This window comes from Telmatherina bonti (genome assembly GCF_933228915.1).
Source record: "Telmatherina bonti genome assembly, chromosome: 14".
In the NCBI taxonomy this organism is placed as follows: Eukaryota; Metazoa; Chordata; class Actinopteri; order Atheriniformes; family Telmatherinidae; genus Telmatherina; species Telmatherina bonti.
In genome coordinates, this window is record NC_136612.1 from 32,782,694 (window position 1) to 32,791,209 (window position 8,516).

Consider the following 8,516-nt stretch of genomic DNA (forward strand, 5'->3'; position numbering starts at 1 on the left):
GAGATGTTGACAGATGCTTCTGACATAACCAGCATCCTTTAAGCAGGATTAAACGATAGACTGTATATAAAAGATGGGCGGAGACTCCGTGACGTCACCCGTAGGTTTCTGAAGAGCTGAATTGAAGCTCGGTGGGCGGTTCCTACCATCGCCATCTTGGCAGCATCATGCGTGTCGTCTCTCCTGGAAAACACAAAAATGGGTGGAGGTGAAGCTGAGAGGGGGTCTGTGAGTGTCATGGTGAATAAACTGATATCAAGCGAACTCCGAGCTTTCTGTAGCTAAGAGCTTATCGAGCTAACCCGGCGATAACAGGAGCTAACTAGTTAACGGAGGTAAGCAGGCTAAAGCTAAGTCACGTTGTTAACCGCGGTTGTTCTACATTCCTCCATCTTGAGTGGGATATTAGGTACCTGTCAATCAAAAGGACACGCCCCTAAATGTAACGAATATTGAGATTGAATTACTTTTAACTGGGCGAGTTAGAAAAAAATTTGTTTTTTTTTTTTGTTTTTTTTATGTTCTCTTTTCTGTTCTCTTTCTGCCCCTTTCCTGTCCTTTCCGGTCGGGTCCAGTAGCATAAACTCTGTAATACAAGCTATTATCCAAAACAAATTGAAAAATAAAATAAGAATCAAGAAATACAAGGGGATCATTACATCTACAAAAGTTCCCCTTGGCAAAATAAATTTGCTCAGCAGAACACAGCATCCAGAACATCAGTCTGCTTGCTTAAATGCTGGACAAGACAAAAAAAAAAATAAATAAAAAAAAAAAAAGAAAAAAATTCACTCCCCCCACAGTTGTCATGAAGGTAAACCTGACCTATTAAACCGAAAATAGGTTTTTGAACCAGGCTGTAAACATGTTTATTTCTGCTGTGAAGTTGGTCTTTTTAACATGGGAGTCTCTGGGGATTTGCTCTGTTTTGGAGCCCCTAGTGGCTGAAGGATGCGCTTCCACATAGGCTTCACTTTTAACCACCAGAGATTGCGGCTTGGATTAAACACACCACACCGCTGCACAGTCCTGTGGGACGGTGCCACATTGCCATTTTGTGTTACTGCAGCAGAACCATTCAGTTCTCAGACAGACTGTTGGCAGCAGAAAGACGCTTTGTATTGGAGGTGGGACTTTAATGTATTAGTTATGATGAACTAATTACAGAAGATATATGTGTGTGTTTTTTGTTTTTTTTTTAAGATTAGCACATTTAATCTTAGTTTAGACTCCAAGAGATGCAGAATGTCTGTATGTGCACAATTCAGCCTAAGTCAAAAAGTTCAGCCGAATCCATTTAGCCAGCTTAGTTAATTTACTGTTTCTTTTAGTGAGTTTTTAGACCCCTACATCAACTTTATTTAAAAAAACAAATGATTGTAAAATGACTTGGTGACAACCGTGAAAGTGCGTGTGTCGCAGGTACAATATTAATGTCTATTATTTGATTTAGCCGTGCTCTAAAAAACATTTAAGTTAATTGAAATTGTGAAACAAGATTTAAAATGTGACTAATCAACACTGATTAATTACAAATAAACTGATATAAACTGATAAACTGATATTTTGTTGAGAGTTTTATCATTCTTTATAATTTCCATTAATTTCTCTCTTTTCCCATTGATCTCTTTACTTCAGCTGTTTTTGTCTCCTGATTGTATAAATAAAGTGGTTGTAGATAATGAAAGCTGTCACTGCGTTAATGTCATCCACGAAAAGGCCGAATGCCTCAAAACATGACGGCTGCATGTCTCAAGCTGACACGCTGGCCAGAATAAAGACAGCACGAATGCTGGAATAAATTATCTGCTGCTTCCCGCTGTTGTTCTGATAACCTTTTCCTTTTCTCATTAACACACAGACATCATAGATGTTGCTATTTTGTTGTTGTTTTTAATCTATCATGGTTTCATCTCAGCATGATTTTTAAAAAAAACTTTAAAGAATCTTTGTGATGAATCAATCGGATTTAGTCATTAGATTTTTTAAATTAATACAAAAGTCACACAATATAATGGTCTCTTGGAGGTAACGAAAGCTGCTTCGAGTCATCTCATTAGCCGCAGGAGCCTTGTCTCTGACTGATCATGAATAAATCTCCCTCAGGTTTGGTGTGTGCACATGAAAGACACGCAAATAAAATTGCTTATAAACCTGTCAATCTTTGAATCGTAATCAGAGTTTTAATCCCGACAAGAAGGCTGTGGTTAAATCAGCTCTGTGAATGAGTAACAGAGTCCAGCTTCCTGCTTTCAGCTGAATTCCTCCAAATGTTTTCACTCCACACTTCATGTAGGAGACACCGTGCTGTTGCTGTTAACACAAGGTAGTTCTCAGCATTATAACCAAGTAGAATACTGTTGAAGCAAAGCAACTAGTCAAGTCTTCACATGCTAAAGCAGTCATTTATAGTTGGATATCTGAAAAATGTGAGTAATAAAATAATACTTTGATTTAGAATTTATGTAAACGTGGGTACATTGAGCAGTTTTATCATTTAGTTCATGCAGTGTATAATGAACATTGAAAACAGAATGCAATGATTTGCAAATCTCATCATCCCACATTTTATCCCAGAAGAGAATAAACAACATTTCAGATGTTGAAACTTAAACATTTTACCAATTTTATGGAAAATACGAGCTTATTTTGAATTTTCTGACAGCAACACATCTGTAAAAAGCCAGAAAGGCTGATGGTTACTGTCGTGTTGTCGGAAAGTAATGTTGTCCCATTCTGGTCTGAAGCAGGATTCCAGTTGCTCAGCAGTTCTGGAGCTTTGTTGCTGGATGCTTGGTGTCATGATGCACCAGATGTTTTGTACTGGTGATAGGTCTGGACCAGTTCAGCATGTGATTGGGTGTAAACGCAGCTGAAATCTGCAAGGTCTTCCCTGGAAGAGACGTTGTCTGGATGGCAGTAGATGTTTCAGCATTGATGGAACTTCACAGATGTAGAAGCTGCCCACCCCATCAGCACGAACACAACCCCATCCCATCAGAGATGCAGGCTGATAACAAGCTGGATGCTCCCTCTCCATGTTGCCTTACTATTTTTTAAATGAGTTTTGTTCCAGAAAAGATGCTGCTGTTTTTGGTTCACAAATGGCTTCATCTTTGCACAGTCTAGGTTCACCCTGCAGTTATGGATTTCAGGGTCAGCTGTGTTCTCAGACAGTCTTTTCTGGATGTGTTACTGAACCCATGCAGGTTCTTTTGGCCTTATCCTGTCACACAGAGATTCCTTCTGATTCTCAGAATAGTTTGTTGACATTACGTATTGTAGAATAGGGCTGTGACGATATGCTTTTGTCCTGAGATTCGATTTATATTGTGATTCTCACAATTCTTTGATATGGCTGATTTTTGTAGATTGTAGATGTCCTAAACTTTTTTTTTTTTTTTTTTGCCCCCTTTTGTTTCTTGATTTCAATGAAGAAAAAAACAACACAGTAGCCAGACTATCATTCTGTTGCTATAATGTCCAAGAAGACAAGTAAAAAGATCAATAAAAACAATAAATCTGACAAAAAATTTTATAATGAATTAATTTTATTCATTTAAAGAAAATCAAATTTTTAAAAAATCGATTTTTAAATTGTGAGGCAAAGAATCCCGATATTCGATTTTTTAATTTAATTTTTCCACTCCGAATGTAGATGGTGGAATCTTCAAATTCTTAAAAACCATACTTTTAGCAATTGTTCCGCTATTTTTACACTCAGTTAGTCTCAGATTGGTGAATCTCTGTCTATCTTTATATCTGAGAGACTCTGCCTCTCTGAAATGCTCCTTTTGTAGCCAGCCATGTTTTTGACCTTTTGCCAATTAACATATTTATGATCAGATGCTTCTCCAAATGTTTTACATTTATACCATTGACTTTATCAGCCTTTTGTTGTCTCTTTTTAGAGATGAGTTGCTGCTATAAACCTAAAAAATGGGCAAATATTTTCCATAAAATGCTAAAATGTCTCAGTTTATTGGTATTTCATATGAACTGAGCTCAATGCATGCAGTGTAACAAACTCTTTTATTCAGATCAAACTGAAACCCTTCCAGGTTCTTCTCTTTTTCAACAGAACATATTTATACATGTAAGAAAAAAAATTATAATACTACAAGAATAACAGACCTCAGCTGGAGCAAAAATGTACAGCTGCAGGGAATTAAGATGTAAATCGATAGATTTGCATTTTTAAACTCTATAATAAACTGCCTCTATGAAGAGGAAATAGATATACCTCTGCTCTCATACAACTTAAAGTAATTTAGATTAAAAGCTTTACTGTTGGAAAATACAGGAAATAAAAATGATTTTTAAGACTAAAGTTAAAACAGGAACCAAGGACTTTACAAATGTGGCATTTAATTTAAAAAGACTTGATTCAATAAGCCTTTTGATTAAAGGATTTTTTTTTTTTTTTAAATTTTCAGGAATATTCAATTAAAATGTCCCACAAAGCAGGGCAGATGTATGTAGGAGAATGAGTCTTCCTGTGTTTTTAATAAGACATCATGCAGTTACAGCAGCTGCTTGCTGAGAGCGATATTCCCCCAAAATAACTACTGACCGAGAAGAGTGAAAAAGAAAATCAGGCTCATTGATTGGCTAGGACTGAAAGCATTTTGTTTAGTGCATGTAAACAACGGAGCAACACTAAGTTTTTGCATCTTTTATCCCCATTCTCACCAAAGGTGGCGCTGCACTAGTATTTAGCAAAAGAGAGGACAAGACCTGCGTCAAGAAGAAGAAAAAGCACGGTAAACATGTCTATCTACAACTATCGCTGTTTTGGTTTTTTCATTTTGTTTTCTGCAAGTTTAGTGCAGAAATACACTGCAACAATGACCGGAGTATGAACAACAGACGAGGTACAGGACCCTTAATGCCATCACTATGTATTTATCCACGATGCAATGCTACACCAAATGCAAGAAGTGTCTTTTTTTTGTAGTCCGCTTCCTGTATTTGGGCCACTTGGAATGTATGAATGTGCCCTCAGTGTGAAAGCTTTTTAAACTGGCAGCATTGAGATTGCACTGGTTGAGGACAAGTCTACACACCGGTTTCAGTTTGAAAGAGGTCATTCTGCATCTTCTAACTCTATTGTGGGGGAACATCATTTTCTGTGGCTGCTGCAAATATCAGCTCATCTTCCTCGTCTTCTTGCTTCTGGTGTTCCACAAGGGTCTGTTTGGGTGCGTTTACTTTTGCTCTTATTTTTGCTCCCTCTTCAGCATATTTTAATCTCTTATAATGATATTTTACACTTGAGTCTCTGAAGGTTTATGATTTTAATGTAAAAAATGACTGATATTATGTGGAACACTTTGCACTGCTTTTGTATGAAATTTATTCATTCATTCATTTTCTAAACCGCTTAATCCAATTCAGGGTCGCGGGGAAGCTGGAGCCTATCCCAGCTGGTTTTGGGCGAAAGGCAGGGTACACCCTGGACAGCTCGCCAGTCCATCGCAGGGCTGTATGAAATGTGCTTTATAAATTAAATTCGATTTTATATAAATGATTTGACTTATATAACCTTATAAACGAATAAATATCCTTTCACTGAATGAGATGCACTTGGATGCATTCTGGATCTGTCTTGGATGCGTTCAGTCTAGGTCTCTCAGTTGTTTGTCTTTGGTGGTCTTGCATGGTCCATTTCATTTAACCCACAAAGACCTCATATATAAAATAATACTTTTTTTTCTCATACACTTCTTTTTCTGCTGTGATTTTTTTTTCTGTTTTTCCTTGTGATTGCCAGTCATTGATTCCCTCCAGGCAAACCATAATATTTGCATCAGTTAGTGTTTAGTTGTGAATTCAGGCCCAGAACAGGCAGGAGTTCCTGTTTGCTGTTTGTCATCTCTTGAACTTCAAACCAAACCAACAACATCAGCAGTTTTTTGATCTTTAAAGGGTTTCATGTTGTAAGAAAAAGGTTGAATTATTCATCATATGTTCAACAGAATTCCACTATTTTCTTGACAACTGTTGAATCAGTTACATTTATTTATGTTGATGGATAAAAACGTTGTTTTGCCAACGTTTGGATCCAGTTTTAATTTAATTCAAAGCATTTAGCAACTGAAACCTCGACTGGAAGCAGCAGGTAACGTGTTGTGGAGGTTTCAGCAGGAACTCGGAGCCCACGCAGCTCTCTGCTTGTTTCATTGAGACTCAGGTGCTCGGCTCAGCAGTGGGTTTGGACTCGCTACTATTCTCCAACTTGGTCTCCACAGGGAGCAAAAGAAAATCATCCAGCATCTCCCGCAGAGCCAGAGATGCTGGATAATATCTGTTTCAGCTGATCTCTGGAAAGAACTGATAAATATTCTGCGTCAGTGCAAGAAGCCTTTGCTTTTTCTTTTATTTTTTTTTCTTCCTCATCACGGAAGTGAAATGTGTCATTTCAGAGATTCTTCACATCATGATTTCTTTTAAGAAATGCCAAATAACTTGGATGAATCCATTTGTCACATTTTAGTCCCGTTTTATGTTGGTTTGGGTCGATCATATCTGCTTATTTATGGTCAAAACGTATTGCTCTGAACCCATCCATCATAGACTTGCTGTGTTCACATGACCTTACCTTTATGGTTCTGGTCTACTATTTGGTAGAGGTTCATTTTTAGTGACTTTGTTTAAATCCTTTAAAAAGTTGTGCAAATAAACCTGTCTGAGCTTCTATACCAACTGGTTTGGGTATGTAAAACCCAAACTAAGTGTTTGTTATAACATTGTTGTCATATTTATATCAACATCTTCTTTTTAATGTTAACCATTTGCAAAAAAAACTTTTATTCTGTTTATTTTTGTTAAGAAGAAATGGAAAAACACAGCTAAACATTTTCCTTGTTAAAGTTAAAGGATTAATTAAACAGCAGATGCTGTTTCACAATGAAACATAACTACTCATCCTTGATTTGTATTGGTGTCCACACCGTGTCACACTAACATCTAACCATAACTCCAGATCATTTGTAAGAACAAACACCCCTCCTATGCTCCTTATTTTCTCTGTTATTATGATTCAGTTTGCATGTAAATTTCTTTATTCAAGTTCAAGTTTCTTTATAAAGCCAATCCTGTTCAGCTAATTTTTTTTTTTTTTTTTACTTTTTCAGTTTATCCATCTTCATCCACTTCACCGCTCTCCCAGGGGCTTCATCGTAATGTTTTCCAAGACATTTGTGTATCTGCAGCTGTCTGGGCCATTCTCTGTTTCCCATGTTTACCATAGAAGGCTTTAGCCAGCAACTGACATGCAACAGCTTCCTGTTTCCTAGGCTTCGGTATCCATCTGACAACAGCACTCCTGATTGCTTCTTCTCAGAGCTTGGGGGGTTTAAGATTCATGGATTCACTGATCCATTTCCAGTTAAAGGTGATTCAGCTAGCTTTTAAAAAAACAACACTTGAAATGGTTCAATGGATGTCTGCTGAAGTAAAAACAGGCCTCCGTAACTGAAGGCCAGGACTGTGTTTGAGAAATAAAACAAGAAAAGCATTATAGCTCTTTGGTTATGCAGTGCATCAGTTCGTTTCCAGGCAGCAAAATGAAGCCCATGGGAAAAGAGCACCCTGTTCTTATTCCTGCAGCATAAACCTCTGTCAGTTCCCCTGACTTCTGTGATAAACACAGTTTCCTTTGACATGAGCTGACATGGTATGCAGCGAGTGTCTAGAACTTGTAAACAAGACACCAGGATGTCATATGAAGCTTGTGGGGAAGGTGGGAGGAAAAAAGATCTCAGGATTTAGAAAAAAGAAGCTCAATTGAAAGGTTTTGTGTGTGTGTGTGTGTGTGTGTGTGTGTGTGTGTGTGTGTGTGTCTACTTTTCTTTTTGCATATCGTTATTACTCCACTTTATATATATTGTTGTACTGTAACACTGTAGTAGTTTTTATTGTTTTACTGTGTTTGGTCTGGTTTCTGTTCTGGAATCTGGTCTGGACTCTGGTCTGGTTTCTGTTCTGGACTCTGTTCTGGTCTCTGGTCTAAACTCTGGTCTGGTCTCTGGTCTGGTCTCTGGTCTAGACTCTGGTCTGGACTCTGGTCTAGACTCTGGTCTGGTTTCTGTTCTGGAATCTGGTCTGGTCTCTGGTCTAAATTCTGGTCTGGTCTCTGGTCTAGACTCTGGTCTGGACTCTGGTCTGGTTTCTGTTCTGGACTCTGTTCTGGTCTCTGGTCTAAACTCTGGTCTGGTCTCTGGTCTGGACTCTGGTCTGGACTCTGGTCTGGTTTCTGTTCTGGACTCTGTTCTGGTCTCTGGTCTAGACTCTGGTCTGGTCTCTGGTCTAGACTCTGGTCTGGTCTCTGGTCTGGTCTCTGGTCTAGACTCTGGTATGGTCTCTGGTCTGGTCTCTGGTCTGGTCTCTGGTCTAGACTCTGGTCTGGTCTCTGGTCTGGTCTCTGGTCTAGACTGGTCTGGTCTCTGGTCTGGTCTCTGGTCTAGACTCTGGTCTGGTCTCTGGTCTGGTCTCTGGTCTAGACTCTGGTCTGG